The following is a 13969-nucleotide window of genomic DNA, read 5'->3' on the forward strand; positions in this document are numbered from 1 at the left end:
TGCGCATGTGCATTGATTACTGCTAGTTGAACAAAGTTACCATCAAGAACAACTACCCGTTACCGCGTATCGATGATTTGTTTGACCAGTTGTGGGGTGCTAGGGTGTTCTATAAGATTGACTTGAGATCAAGGTACCTTCAGTTGAAGATTCGGGACTCGGATGTTCCGAAAATGCTTTCCGTACTAGATAGGTCATTATGTGTTTCTGGTGATGTTTTTCGGCTTGACTAATGCCCAGTGGTGTTTATGGATTTGATGAACAGGGTGTACAGGCCTTATATTGATTCGTTTGTCATTTCTTCTTTGATGACATCTTGATCTACTCGCGTAGTATGGAGGAGCACGAGCAGCATCTGAGGGTGGTGCTTCAGACCTTGCTGGAACATAAGCTATATGCTAAGTTCTCCAAGTGTGAGTTTTGGTTAGATTCTGTGGCATTCTTGGGGCATGTCGTATCAGGCGAGGGTATTAAGGTGGATTCCAAGAAGATTGACGCAGTTCAGAGTTGGCCTCGTCCCACTTCGGCGACTAAGATCAGGAGTTTCCTAGGGTTAGCAGGTTATTATTGCCGATTTGTGGAGGGCTTTTCATCCATTGCAGCACCTTTGACTAGATTGACCCACAAGGGTGCTCCGTTCCGTTGGTTCGACGATTGTAAGGCGAGCTTTCAGAAGCTCAAGACAGCTTTGACTATAGCACTGGTTCTAGTGTTGCCTTCTAGTTTGGGGATATATATGGTGAATTTTGATGCTTCACGCATCGATTTGGGATGTATACTGATGCAGGAGGGTCGAGTTATTACGTATGCTTCTCGTCAGATAAAGACCCATGAGAAGAATTACCCTGTGTACGGTCTAGAGTTAGTCGCGATTGTTCATGCTCTTACGATCTGAAGGCATTATCTTTATAGGATGTCATGTGAGGTTTATACTAATCATCGTAGCTTACAGAATTGGACAAGCAGAGGGATCTCAATTTGAGGCAGCGCAGATGGCTTGAGTTACTGAAGGACTATGACATCACCATTCTTCGTCATCCACGAAAGGCGAATGTACTCGCAGATGCCTTGAGCATAAAGGCAGAGAGTATGGGTAGCTTGGCATTCATTACAACAGAGGAGAGACCACTAGCTTTGGACATTCAGTCCTTGGCTAACAGACTTGTGAGGTTGGACATTTCGGAGCCCGATCAACTTCTTGCTTGCATTGTTTCTCAGCCTTCACTATTGGAACAGATCAAGGCTTGATAGTTTGATGATCCGCATTTGATGGTCCTAAGAGAGACGGTACTACAGGGTGGTACCAAGGAGGTTTCTATCAACAAGGATGGTGTTCTATGACTCCGGGGTCGTCTATGTTTTCCTAGTGTCGATGGCTTGAGAGGGAGGATTCTAGAGAAGGTACACAGTTCTCGGTATTCCATTCATCCAAGTGCTACAAAGATGTATCATGACCTGAGGCAGCATTTTTGGTGGCGGCAGATGAAGAAAGACATAGTTGAGTATGTATCTAGGCGCCTAAACTGCCAGTAGGTTAAGCATGAGCACCAAAGGCCAGGTGGCGTACTCCAGCAGATGACTATACCGGGTGGAAGTGGGAGCGAATTACAATGGAATTTGTAGTTGGGTTGCCGCGGACCTTGCGGATGTTTGATGCAATTTGGGTCATTGTCAATAGGTTGACCAAATCGGCACATTTCATTCCTGTTGTGACTACGTAAACGTTAGAGAGGTTGGCCCGGATTTATGTTCACGAGATAGTTCGGTTGTATATCGTGCCAGTTTCTATCATATCAGATAGATGGACTCAGTTTACTTCAAATTTTTGGAGAGCTGTAAAAAGTGAGTTGGGAACCCGTGTAGAGCTCAGCACAACATTTCATCCATAGATCGATGGGCATTAGGAGCAGACAGTTAAGATCCCGGAGGAAATGCTTCGAGCATATGTGATTGACTTTGGAGGGCAGTGGGACCGATTCTTACCTTTGGCCGAGTTTGCTTACAATAACAGTAATCAGTCCAGCATCGAGATGGCTCCATTTGAGGCTCTATATGGTCGGCGATGTCGTTCTCCTTTTGGGTGGTTTGAGCTCACGATGCTAAGTTATGTGGTACTTATTTGGTAAAGGATGCCTTGGAAAAGGCAAAGTTGATTCAGGAGCGGCTTCGCATAGCACAATCCAGACAAATGAGTTACACGGATTAGAAGGCGCGTGATATATCATTTATGGTGGGCGAGAAGGTTCTCTTGAAAGTCTTGCCGATGAAGGGGATTATGAGATTCAGGAAGAAGGGCAAGCTGGGCCTCAGATTTGTATGCCTATTTGAGGTGTTGAGACGAGTTGGGGAGCTTATGAGCTTGCCTTACTTCCCATCCTATCAGGAGTTCATTCGGGTTTTCACGTGTCAATGATCCGGAGGTATCACGCCGACTTGTCGCATGTGTTAGACTTCAGCACTATTCAGTTAGATGAGAGCATGGGTTATGAGGAGGAGCCAAATGCCATTGTTTCTAGACACAATCGCCAGTTGAGATCAAAGAGGATTTCCGCGGTAAAGGATCAGTGGAGGGGCCAACTAGTCGAGGAGGAGACCTGAGAGTCCGAGGAGGACATGCGGAGCAGATATCTACACTTTTTCAACACTTCAGGTATGAATCTAAACTCATTCGAGGATGAATGCGTGTTTTTCTTTCTAGAACCCCGTTCCCCTAAATAAGACTTTCCGTACATGATCTTACTATTTTATGACTTGTGGGGATGGTTAGTTCGGGATTTGGAAGGGGTCGGGTTGAAATCGGAACACTTGGTTCCTTAAGTTGGCTTAAATGGATAAGTTTGACTTCGGCCAATATTTTGGGTAAACGACCTCGGAATTGGGATTTGACGGTCCAAATAGGTTCGTATGATGATTTCTGACTTGAGCGTATGTTTGGATCATGTTTTGGATGACCGGGAGCATTTTGGCGCCTAATAGTGAAAGTTGGCATTTTGAGCAAATTCCATAAGTTTGGGTTGAAATGGATTCTTAGATTCTAGACATCCGTTTGGGATTCCGAGCCTTTGACTAGCTCTGTACGGTGATTCTCGACTTGAAAGCACGTCCGGAAGTTGATTCGGAGGTCCGTAGGTTGTTTCGGGGTCATTTGGCGAAAGTTAGATATTTGAGTTTTTAAAAGTTTGACCGAGGGTGGAATTTTTTGATATCGGGTTCGGATTCAAGTTCCGGAAGTTGGAGTAGGTCTGTAATGTCATTTGCGACTTGCACGCTAAATTTGGTGTCATTCTAGTTGATTTGATAGGAATCAGATGTGCGGAAGTGTTTTTAGAAGTTTTTGAGATCATGAGTAAATTCATGCGTTTTGGCGTCCGATTCATGGGTTTTGATGTTATTCCGGTGTTCCGACCGTGCAAGCAAGTTTGTATGATTTTGTTAGACTTTTATGGGTGGTTGGTGTGGAGCCTCGAGTGCTGGACATTCGGAAGGGGTGAGAAAACACCCCAGTTTTCTGATGTTTATTGTTGGTGTTGCAGGTCTCGCAAATGCAAGACATTGTTCGCATTTGCGAGCCTCGCATTTGCGAAGAAGCTCGACCTGGGACAGTGTTCGCATTTGCGACACCTGAGCTGCATTTGTGACCTCAGCAGTGTTCGCATTTGCAACACTTTCGTCGCATTTGTGACCTTAGCAGCTGAAGCCCAGGGTTCGCCTTTGCGAGAATTTTGTCGCATTTGGGAACCTAGAATTTGCGAACCTGGTGTCGCAAATGCGACATTAGAGGCATGTGCCCAGCTCATTTAATGCGGGACTTAGACAAGTTCATTTCCCTTCATCTCTTGGGCGATTTTGGAGAGAATTATTTTATTTCCCTACACAACATGAGTTAAATAGATAGATTATAGGTAGATTAACATGTAAAAATTGGTGAAAATCAAGGGTTAGATGAAAACCTAGGTTTTTGATAAAAATGAGATTTTACCACGAAATTGGCTATTGAATTTAGTAAAATGATATATCTGAGTTCATGGGGTTATGGGTAATAACTTTCTTCAAAAATTTCCAGAATACGTGCGCGTGGGCCCGGGGGTAGAGTTGAAGAATCTTACATTTAGGGTTGGGTAACCTCTTAAATGGTTGGAAAAAGAAGTTTTGAGTATGTATTGATTAGTTTATATACTATTTGATTAGTTTTGGGTTGATTCGACACCAAATTGAGGGTTCGGGCACTATCTTGAACCGGGGAGTAGGCTTTGAGGCGAGATAAGTCTCTTTTCTAACTTTGTAAGAGGGAACTAACCCCATAGGTGAATTAAATGAATATGTGTACCTATTTGCGGGGGGGGGGGGGGGGAGGGGGGGGCTACGTACATACGAGGAGACGAGAGTCCGTACACAGCTACTAATTATGCTATCATCCGAGTAGTCTAGGACCCGTATCATGCTATACTTAAAATGTTTGTGCCCCTACTTGTTAATTTGAATGATTAAGTTATGTTGGGATTTGATAAAAGAATTTTAAAAGGTTAAATTCACTTACTTGAAGTTGTAAATGGTACACTTGACTGTAAATGAGAATGTATGTATTATTTGAAATGTTCTCTATTTGTGGAGCGGGTCGAGCGCCTCGGTAGCAGATAGATGCATCTATGGTTGGTGACGTTCGACCCTCGACAGTGCAAAATTTAAATATTATGTTGGATCGGGCCGTACGATCTCGGCATAATTTGCGCTTGATAATTCTTTGGAACTATTCATAATTGATATGCTTAGATGTCTTGAAATTCAAGCTGTTAAATGATGGAACTAAACTTGGGTTTTAATATTTGTGAAAGAAGGATTTATTATTTCCTGTTATTGAGCTTGCAGCATAAATTATAAAATCCATGCCTAGTATAAAATTTTATTACATTATTGTTAGCCCGTAGTAAGGGTCAAAGTCGACCCCTCGTCATTACTTCTTCAAGGTTAGACTTGATACTTACTGGTACATGTTGTTTATGTACTCATGCTACACTTTTGTACTTAATTGTACACGATTTGAGGCAGGTGCATCTAGTTACCAGTCAAGGCACGCACACTTGATCCCCGCTACGAGATTTACGGTGAGCTACCCTTCTGAGCCGTACTGCAGCAGCTGATGTCTCCCTCTTGTTATATTTTTTTGTCTATTTCATTTCAGACAGTAGATTAGTATTCTTTTGTATATTCCACTAGAATGCCCATACACTTGTGACACCAGGTCCTGACACACACTAGTGGACTCATGATTTTGAGCTGTAATTCTACTGTCATGATTTCATTTAGTTGCTTTTGTTTTGATTTCTTCACCATTCGTTATTCCCTAATTTTTTTTAAAATTAAGGAAAGTTAATTGTTTTAAAAAAACTTATTAAAAATGGAAATCACTAGGTATTTTTCCACTATTGGCTTGCCTAGCAAACGTGCTGGACACCATCACGGCCTAAATCAAAATTGGGTCGTGACATTACTTATCCAATGCTAATATTAAAGCCTTCAAGAAAAATGCACCTCAATGCAAGAGAAGAGTTGGGATAACTGACAATCTCGCTAAGTCAAAATTAATAAAGAGGATAATATATTTGTTGCAGCCATTTCCCAAATAAATAATGTGGGCAATGTGAGAAATTGAGTGATAGACTCTTAATGAGGAAGGAGACAAAAATAAATTTGTTTATATTATACCCAAGTTGAGGAAGGAGAAGAAACAATTTATCTTTGTGACTTAAGAACAATTCGTGTTCTTGGGAAAGGAAAAATTCTTCTCAAACTCACATCTAGTAAAACTCTAGCATTGCGTGATATGTTGTATGTACCTAATATCCATACCAATTTGGTTTCTATGGGATTATTAGGAAAGATTGGAGTGAAGGTTTTCTTTGAAAATGATGAGGTCGTATTAATGAAAAATAATATTTTTGTGGGCAATGGATATTGTAACCATGGTTTATTTGTGCTTAATGTTTCTAATACTAGATATGAAAATACATCTTCTTCTGCTTACATGGTTGAGTCTATTTCTTTATGGTGTGCTAGATTAGGACATGTTAATATCACATATATAAAGAAAATGCACTCATTAGGATTACTATTTGGTTTAGACTCAAATAATATTAACAAGTGTGAATTTGTGCTGAAGCTAAATGTACTGGTAAGACTTGTTATAAATAGAGAAACTGAATTATTATCCTTTATTCACACTAATATAGGCGATTTAGCAGACTATGACTAGAGATGGTAAAAGATATTATGTGATTTTGATTGATGATTTTTCTAGATATACTAAGTTGTATTTGGTTAGAAATAAAGATGATGCTTTTAATGCTTTTATTTCTTATAAAAACTGAGATTGAAAATTAACTTATTAGAAAAATCAAGAGAATTAGATCTGATAGAAGCGAAGAATATTTATCTTTAAATGATTTTTGGGAAAAGAATGGATTATTCATGAAATAACTCAGCCTTATTCACCTGAGTCAAATGGAGTAGCTGAAAGGAAAAATAGAACATTGAAAGAGATGATGAACTCTATGTTAGTTATATTGCTCCTGATAATTTATGGGGTGAAGCTATATTATCTGCTTGTGACTTACAAAATAGAATACCACATAGAAGAACTGGCAAAAATCTGTATGAATTGTGGAAGGATTATAAACCTAACTTGAAATATATAAAAGTGTGGGGGTGCCTTGCTAAAATTCTTTTGCCTGAACCTAAAAAGAGAAAAATAAGTTCTAAAACTGTTGATTGCTTGCTTATTGGATATGCTGAACATAGTGCTGCATCTAGATTCTTGTTTTAAAGAGTGACGTGCTTGATTGCAATACTATAATTGAGATAAAGAATGCTGAGCTCTTTGAATATATTTATCCACTGTCAGATAAAATTCCTCATACACATATTGAAGCGAATAATGAGATTACCTTTAATGAGCAATTGAGAAGGATCAGAAGGCCTAGAAAAGAATATTTTTCTTTTGGGAATGATTTTCAAACTTTTCTTGTTGACAATGAACAATCAAATTATTTTGAAGCTATACCTTATTCAGAAGCTAATTATTGGAAAGAGGAATGAAAGTTGAAATTGATTCTATCATGAAAAATAATACATGGATTTTAACTGATTTACCTCCTGGTATAAAACCTATTTGTTCGAAATGAATTTTCAAAAGAAAATTTAATCCTGATGGATCTTTAGATAAATATATATCTCGGTTAGTAACAAAAGGATTTTCTCAAAACAAAATATAGATTATTTTGATACATTTGCACCACTGACTAGAATTTCTTCTATTCGAGTTTTAGTTGCCTTAGCTTCAATTCATAAGTTTTTTATCTACCAAATGGATGTCAAAACTGCTTTTCTAAATGGTGATTTAGAAGAAAAAATTTATATGGTTCAACCTAAAGGTTGTGTCATTCCTGGACAAGAAAATAAAGTTTATAAATTAATTAAATCTCTTTATGGCCTTAAACATGCTCCTAAGCAGTGGTATGAGAAATTTGAACAAGTCTTACTGAGAGACAATTTTTCTTTAATGGTGGTGGATAAATGTATTTATACTAAAGTGGTAGACATACTAAAGTGGTAGACATATTATGTTATAATATGTCTATATGTTGATGACATACTTATATTTGGTACAAGTTCAAATATTGTGCAAAGTACTAAAATTTCTGTCTGCTCATTTTGATATGAAAGATGTGGGCGAAGTAAATATGATATTGGGAGTTAAAGTTATTCACAAGAACATTATGTTAAGAGACTTCTTAAGAAGTTTGAATATTTTAATGTCGCACCGGTGAGCACTCCTTTTGATGCTAACTCTCAGTTGAAAGAGAATAATGGTGACCCAGTTGCTCAGTCTAAATATGCTCATATTATTGGGAATCTGGTGCATTTAATGAATTTTACAAGGCCTGATATAGCCTATGTTGTGTGTAGACTGAGTATTGATGTTCGGTCAAAAATGCATACATTTAATTATTATTGCCTCATATTCTAGCACTTTTTAATCGTCTTTTGAGTATTAGTTATATTATTTTGTGTTTAATATTATATTTTAATTGTATAGGAATAAAACGATGTAAAGATCAAGAGATTTGGAGCAAAATTGAATAAAACGCGAAAGAAAAAGGAAGACAATTAAATGAATATAAAAAGGGGGGACAACCTTTAGTCTTTGTCCCCCCAAATGCAAGACAAAAATACAAAGAGTTAAAGAAGGCAAACAAAAACGTACATAATGAATTGAAGGATTTCAACGTGAAATGCTCAATGCTTTCACCGACAGGACCAGCGCTAGGCGCTGGCCTGGACGCTGTATTGCGGGGGTTTTCCTACTTTATTCGGGACAAGGTTATTTCGGTCCTACACGGTCCCAACTCGTATAAAAGGGGTCCTCAGCCTATTTTGGAGGGAGGAAAACGTTTTTGAGAGTAACTTTTGACCAAGGGAGAGCACAGAGCCGCCGTGGAGGCCGGGTTTCATCTTTTCTTCCACCAACCTTTATAATTTTTATGTTTCTTTGTATGATTTGTTGTTTTGCTACCATGTCTATGTGGAGCTACACTTCACGTTCTAGGGTTGTGGTTCTTTCATGACTATTGTTATTCGGATATTGATTTTGATTTCTTAGTTTATCATATTGGTTTATTTACTTAATCATGCACTTAATTATTTGATTGCTTGATCACCAATTGAATACTATCTACGAATCTTGAATTGAACTCGAAAGTGGGAATTCTAGATTGCATATAGGATTGAGTAGAGCAAGTTCTTGAACCTGGGCATCGGGGAAGGGATTCGCGGTTAGGATAGACATATACCTAATTGCCTTGTTTGGTTGATTTACAGATATTATAAATGTATTCTTGTTAGTTCTAATTCCATAGGCATATAGGAGTTAGGTTAGCTTGAATAGGCGAGTAAGAACTCAACAAATTCTTATGAGCAATATTAACCCTGTTAACCAATAAACTAGATAAATTAGTTAGTCAATTCAATTGAAGAATACAATAGGAATGTTAGATAGCCCATAACCCTAGATCGTTTTCATTACATTGATATCATAAAAATCTGCTCTTTCTCTGTTCAAAGTTCATTATTTATATTTCTTTATTTAATTAGTTTAGAATCAAATATTTCTAGGTTTAATTCTTGTTTAGATAATTAGGATAGTCTAATTTAGTTAATAGTTAATCACATGTCCTCGTGGGTTCGACATCCGAATTTTAGTTACTTTATTACTTGACGACCGCGTATACATGCGTGTGCGTTTGGCCGCAACAAGTTTTTTGCGCCGTTACCGGGGACTTAGAAATTAACTATTTTTCTATATTAGACTTTTACTTTTATCTTTACAAGTTTTGATTTATTTTTTCTTCTCTTTTTGTAAATATTTTTATTTTTATAACAATGTTGATCGTTCTCTTAGTGTGTTTCTAGTTCTCTCAACATGACATCTGAGGATGAAATATCCGGAGGTAAGGTTATTGATGAAGAAGCATGGTTGACATAAGACTTTTATGGCCCGTCTTTTTGGGCTTGTCATGACCTGATTTCTGGGAGGTCTGATATTGAATATGGGAGTAAGGGTTGGTATTGGGAAGAATATTCACGATTAAGGGAATACGAGGAACGCCATTATCTTCTAACAAAATTGGTGAATGACTGGTCTAAGGAGAGAGTTGAACTTGCACAAGAAATTGACAGTGGATGTGCATAACTTAGATGCATATTTGAGTGCAAAGGTTGATGCGTGTAACGCCCAACAATTTAATGATGAGTTGTCTGAAGCCGAGAAAAATCTTCTAGACCAAATTATGGAGCTAAAACGAGAATACCAATCATTAGACCATATTTTTTGTTGAGGATGCCAATGTTGAGAAGGGTGATCTAGAGTCATATGAGGGCGTAGATAACATTACCTTGGGAGACCTGAGTGTGTGTAAATATGGGGATGCAAATAGTAGTAAAATTCATGAGTTAGGGCGCATTAGACCTCATTCCAATCATTTTTCCACATTGTGTTTAGAGAGTGAGATACTAATCAAGCCATCTAAGCCAATGAGGGGGTCAAAGACTGAGGATGAGAGTGCCTATATTCATGAATTTGTTGTGCCAAAAAGCAAAAATTACATTCCTCATCTAAAGGCCAAGAAGTGCAGAGTGAAAAAATTATTACTTGGCCTCGTTATCATTGTAGCCCCACCACTGGAGCATAGCCGCAGACCGAATGCCATGTTAGGGGTACAATTCATAAGTTCAAGGTGGAGGCAAAAAGTGATTTACGTCGTGCCGCGATGTTAAATGAGGCGCTTGTTGGGAGGCAACCCAGCTTTACTGCTTTCTTTTATTTTTGTTTATTTAATTTATTTTTATTATTTTGTAGTATTATTTTTGTGTTTTGTAGGAGTAGGAGAATGGAGTCAAAGCCAATAGGCATGTGCAAAAGCGTGCAGGTGGTTGAAACTAAGTGTGAGGTACCGCACAAGGGATCATACCTGGGAGAAGTCTGAGTATCTCGTGAGCTGCTTATTCTTCGGCCTTTGGCCTACCAGGGAGTTTCTTTTACCCTCTTGTTATTTTTAGTGCATTGAAGACATTGCACAATTTTAAGTGTGGGGTGAGGAGATTGTATTGGTGATTTTCTATGCTATCCTAAATTTGTTGTAGTACTTTTTCTTAGTGTAGTTATTTGTGTTAAAAAAATTAAAAAAAACAAAAAAAATGAAAAAAAGATATTTTTTTAGAAAATTGGGACTTTTCCCGACGATGGATTTTGTGGACAGGTTTCTTGAGGGATTAAGGTCGAATAAAAAAAATCAAAAATATTTTATTTTTGTTTCTAGTTAGTTTTAGTTAGATAATAACCCCCTAGGTTTTTCTTTGTGCATCGGTTCTTTTCCAGGGGATGTAGCTTGAACCGGATAAATTTTTTTATTTTTAGGATTAGATTTTTTTTAGGACTAGTAAAAGAGGGAGAAGAAAAAAAACTTTCGTTACTTGTTTGATACTAGCATATTTAGGCCTAAGCTTGAGTTGTACATTCCTCTGAGTGCTTGAGTAATGAATAAAATAGCGAACTTTCTGACGCCCAAGCTCAGCGTTGTGACTCTGTATATAACTTATTATTATTTTGTGGTTCGCGATGATCCTGTCTGTCTTAGAGTGGAATTGATCCATCTTGATTGATACTTGTGCCATGTGGGGTGAGGATTTCTTACATATATTCCATATTTTGCATCTTAGTCTAGAACTTGCCCTGCATGTTATTGAAGCGAAATGAAAGGGTAGCTCTGTTTAGAAGATGATAATAGACTTTCTTTTATATGTCTTGTGAATTTTAGCCTATTCAGATATTGTACCACTAGTTAGCCATTTATGCCTGTAGCCTTTTGTTTGGAAGCCGTATTTTTGCCTTGATCCTTTTGTTGAATCCCTAGTTTTTGCACCCTGCTTCCTTGAGCATTGTTGCTTAGACTGCGATATTAATTGATAAATTTGAAGAAAGGGATGGTTAAGTGAAAAATGGTGACCAATGATAGCTGAAAGGTGATGAAAAGGACTTCTTGAAAAGAATGTGACATGAAAAAGAAAAGGAAAAAAAAGGGAGTGAAAAAAAATTGCTTTGAAAAAATGAAATTTCTTGATATGAGGGAAATACTTGTGAAACAATAGATGAAGAGAGGACTGAAAAATAAGAGTGAAGAGATGAAAATAATGGGTGATGAAGTCTAAAAATGCAAAGTGCTTAGTGAAGTGTAAGTCACTATTATATAATTCTCCTACCCGTCCTTTAGCCAACATTATAACCTGTTAAAGTCCTATTTGATTCTATTCGAGCGTACTTATTTAGTGGAGATATACATAATGGGCAAGCCTATGGTTCTTTGTGCATATATGTAAATTCCTCGTGAGTGCGAGAAATGTTCTTTGATGTAAAGTCCTTAAATTGTATTCATTCTTTGATTTGAGTGTATGGACTATTTATTCTTGTGAGGGCACTTGTTTCATGATAGATAGGTGATGTTATTAGCTTCTTTGATAGAGTAGGTGAGCGAGCTTAAATTTGGTAAGTTAGAGTCCGTCTCTGAGGCTAGGAGGTTAGCAGTTTGTTGTTTGTTTGTGACTTATATATCTTGCACGATGATAAGGAAGCGTATATCTTATGGTTTGAGTTGCTATAGGGCCTAATTGTTAGTATCTACTGAAGTGGTGGTGTTTCTAGGCTTGATTTATTGAGAGTGGTTTTAATGCTTACTCGAGGATGAGCAAGAGTCTAAGTGTGGGGTGTTGATGTTCAGTCAAAAATGCATACATTTAATTATTATTGCCTCATATTCTAGCACTTTTTGATCGTCTTTTGAGTATTAGTTATATTATTTTGTGCATAATAGTATATTTTAATTGTGTAGGAATAAAGCGGTGTTCAGATCAAGAGATTTGGAGCAAAATTAAACAAAACCCGAAAGAAAAAGAAAGACAATTAAATGAATATAAAAAGGGGGGACACCCTTTGGTCTTTGTCCCCCCAAATGCAAGACAAAAATACAAAGAGTTAAAGAAGGCAAACAAAAACGTACATAATGAATTGAAGGATTTCAACGTGAAATGCTCACTGCTTTCAGCGACAGGACCAGCGCTAGGTGCTGGCCTGGACGCTGTATTGCGGGGGTTTTCCTATTTTATTCGGGACAAGGTTATTTCAGCCCTACACGGTCCCAACTCGTATAAAAGGGGTCCTAAGCCTATTTTGGAGGGAGGAGAACGTTTTTGAGAGTAACTTTTGACCAAGGGAGAGCACAGAGCATGTGGAGGCCGGGTTTCATCTTTTCTTCCACCAACCTTTATAATTTTTATGTTTCTTTGTATGATTTGTTGTTTTGCTACCATTTCTATGTGGAGCTAACTTCACGTTCTAGGGTTGTGGTTCTTTCATGACTATTGTTATTCGGATATTGATTTTGATTTCTTAGTTTATTATATTGGTTTATTTACTTAATCCTGCACTTAATTATTTGATTGCTTGATCAAAATTTGAATACTATCTACGAATCTTGAATTGAACTCGAAACTGGGAATTCTAGATTGCATATAGGATTGAGTAGAGCAAGTTCTTGAACCTGGGCATCGGGGAACGGATTCGCGGTTAGGATAGACATATACCTAATTGCCTTGCTTTGTTGATTTATAGGAATTATAAATGCGTTCTTGTTAGTTCTAATCCCATAGACATATAGGAGTTAGGTTAGCTTGAATAGGCGAGTAAGAACTCGACAGATTCTTATGAGCAATATTAACCCTGTTAACCAATAAATAGATAAATTAATTAGTCAATTCAATTAAAGAATACAATAGGAATGTTGGATAGCCCATAACCTAGATCGTTTTCATTACATTGATATCATAAAAATCTGCTCTTTCTCTGTTCAAAGTTCATTATTTATATTTCTTTATTTAATTAGTTTAGAATCAAATATTGCTAGGTTTAATTCTTGTTTAGATAATTAGGATAGTCTAATTTAGTTAATAGTTAATCACAAGTCCTTGTGGGTTCGACATTCGACTTTTAGTCACTTTATTACTTGACAACTGCGTATACTTGCGTGTGCGTTTGGCCGCAACAAGTATATGTACGCATAATCCCAACAACGAGTATTGGTCTACATTAGCTAGACTAATGAAATATTTGAGAGGGACCATGAATTATGGTATCCTATATAGTGGATTTCCTTCTATGTTTGAAGGGTACAATGATGCAAACTGGATCTCTGATTAGATGAGACAAAATCCACCAATATGTATTCACCCTTGGTGGTGGTGCAATATCGTGAAAATTAGCTAAGCAGACGATCATTGCTAGATCGACTATGGAATGAAAGTTTGTAGCTCCGGAGTTAGCTAATTATGAGGCTGAGTGGCTAAGAAACTTCTTAGCTAACATCCC

Source organism: Nicotiana attenuata, unplaced genomic scaffold (genome assembly GCF_001879085.1).
Source record: "Nicotiana attenuata strain UT unplaced genomic scaffold, NIATTr2, whole genome shotgun sequence".
In the NCBI taxonomy this organism is placed as follows: domain Eukaryota; kingdom Viridiplantae; phylum Streptophyta; class Magnoliopsida; order Solanales; family Solanaceae; genus Nicotiana; species Nicotiana attenuata.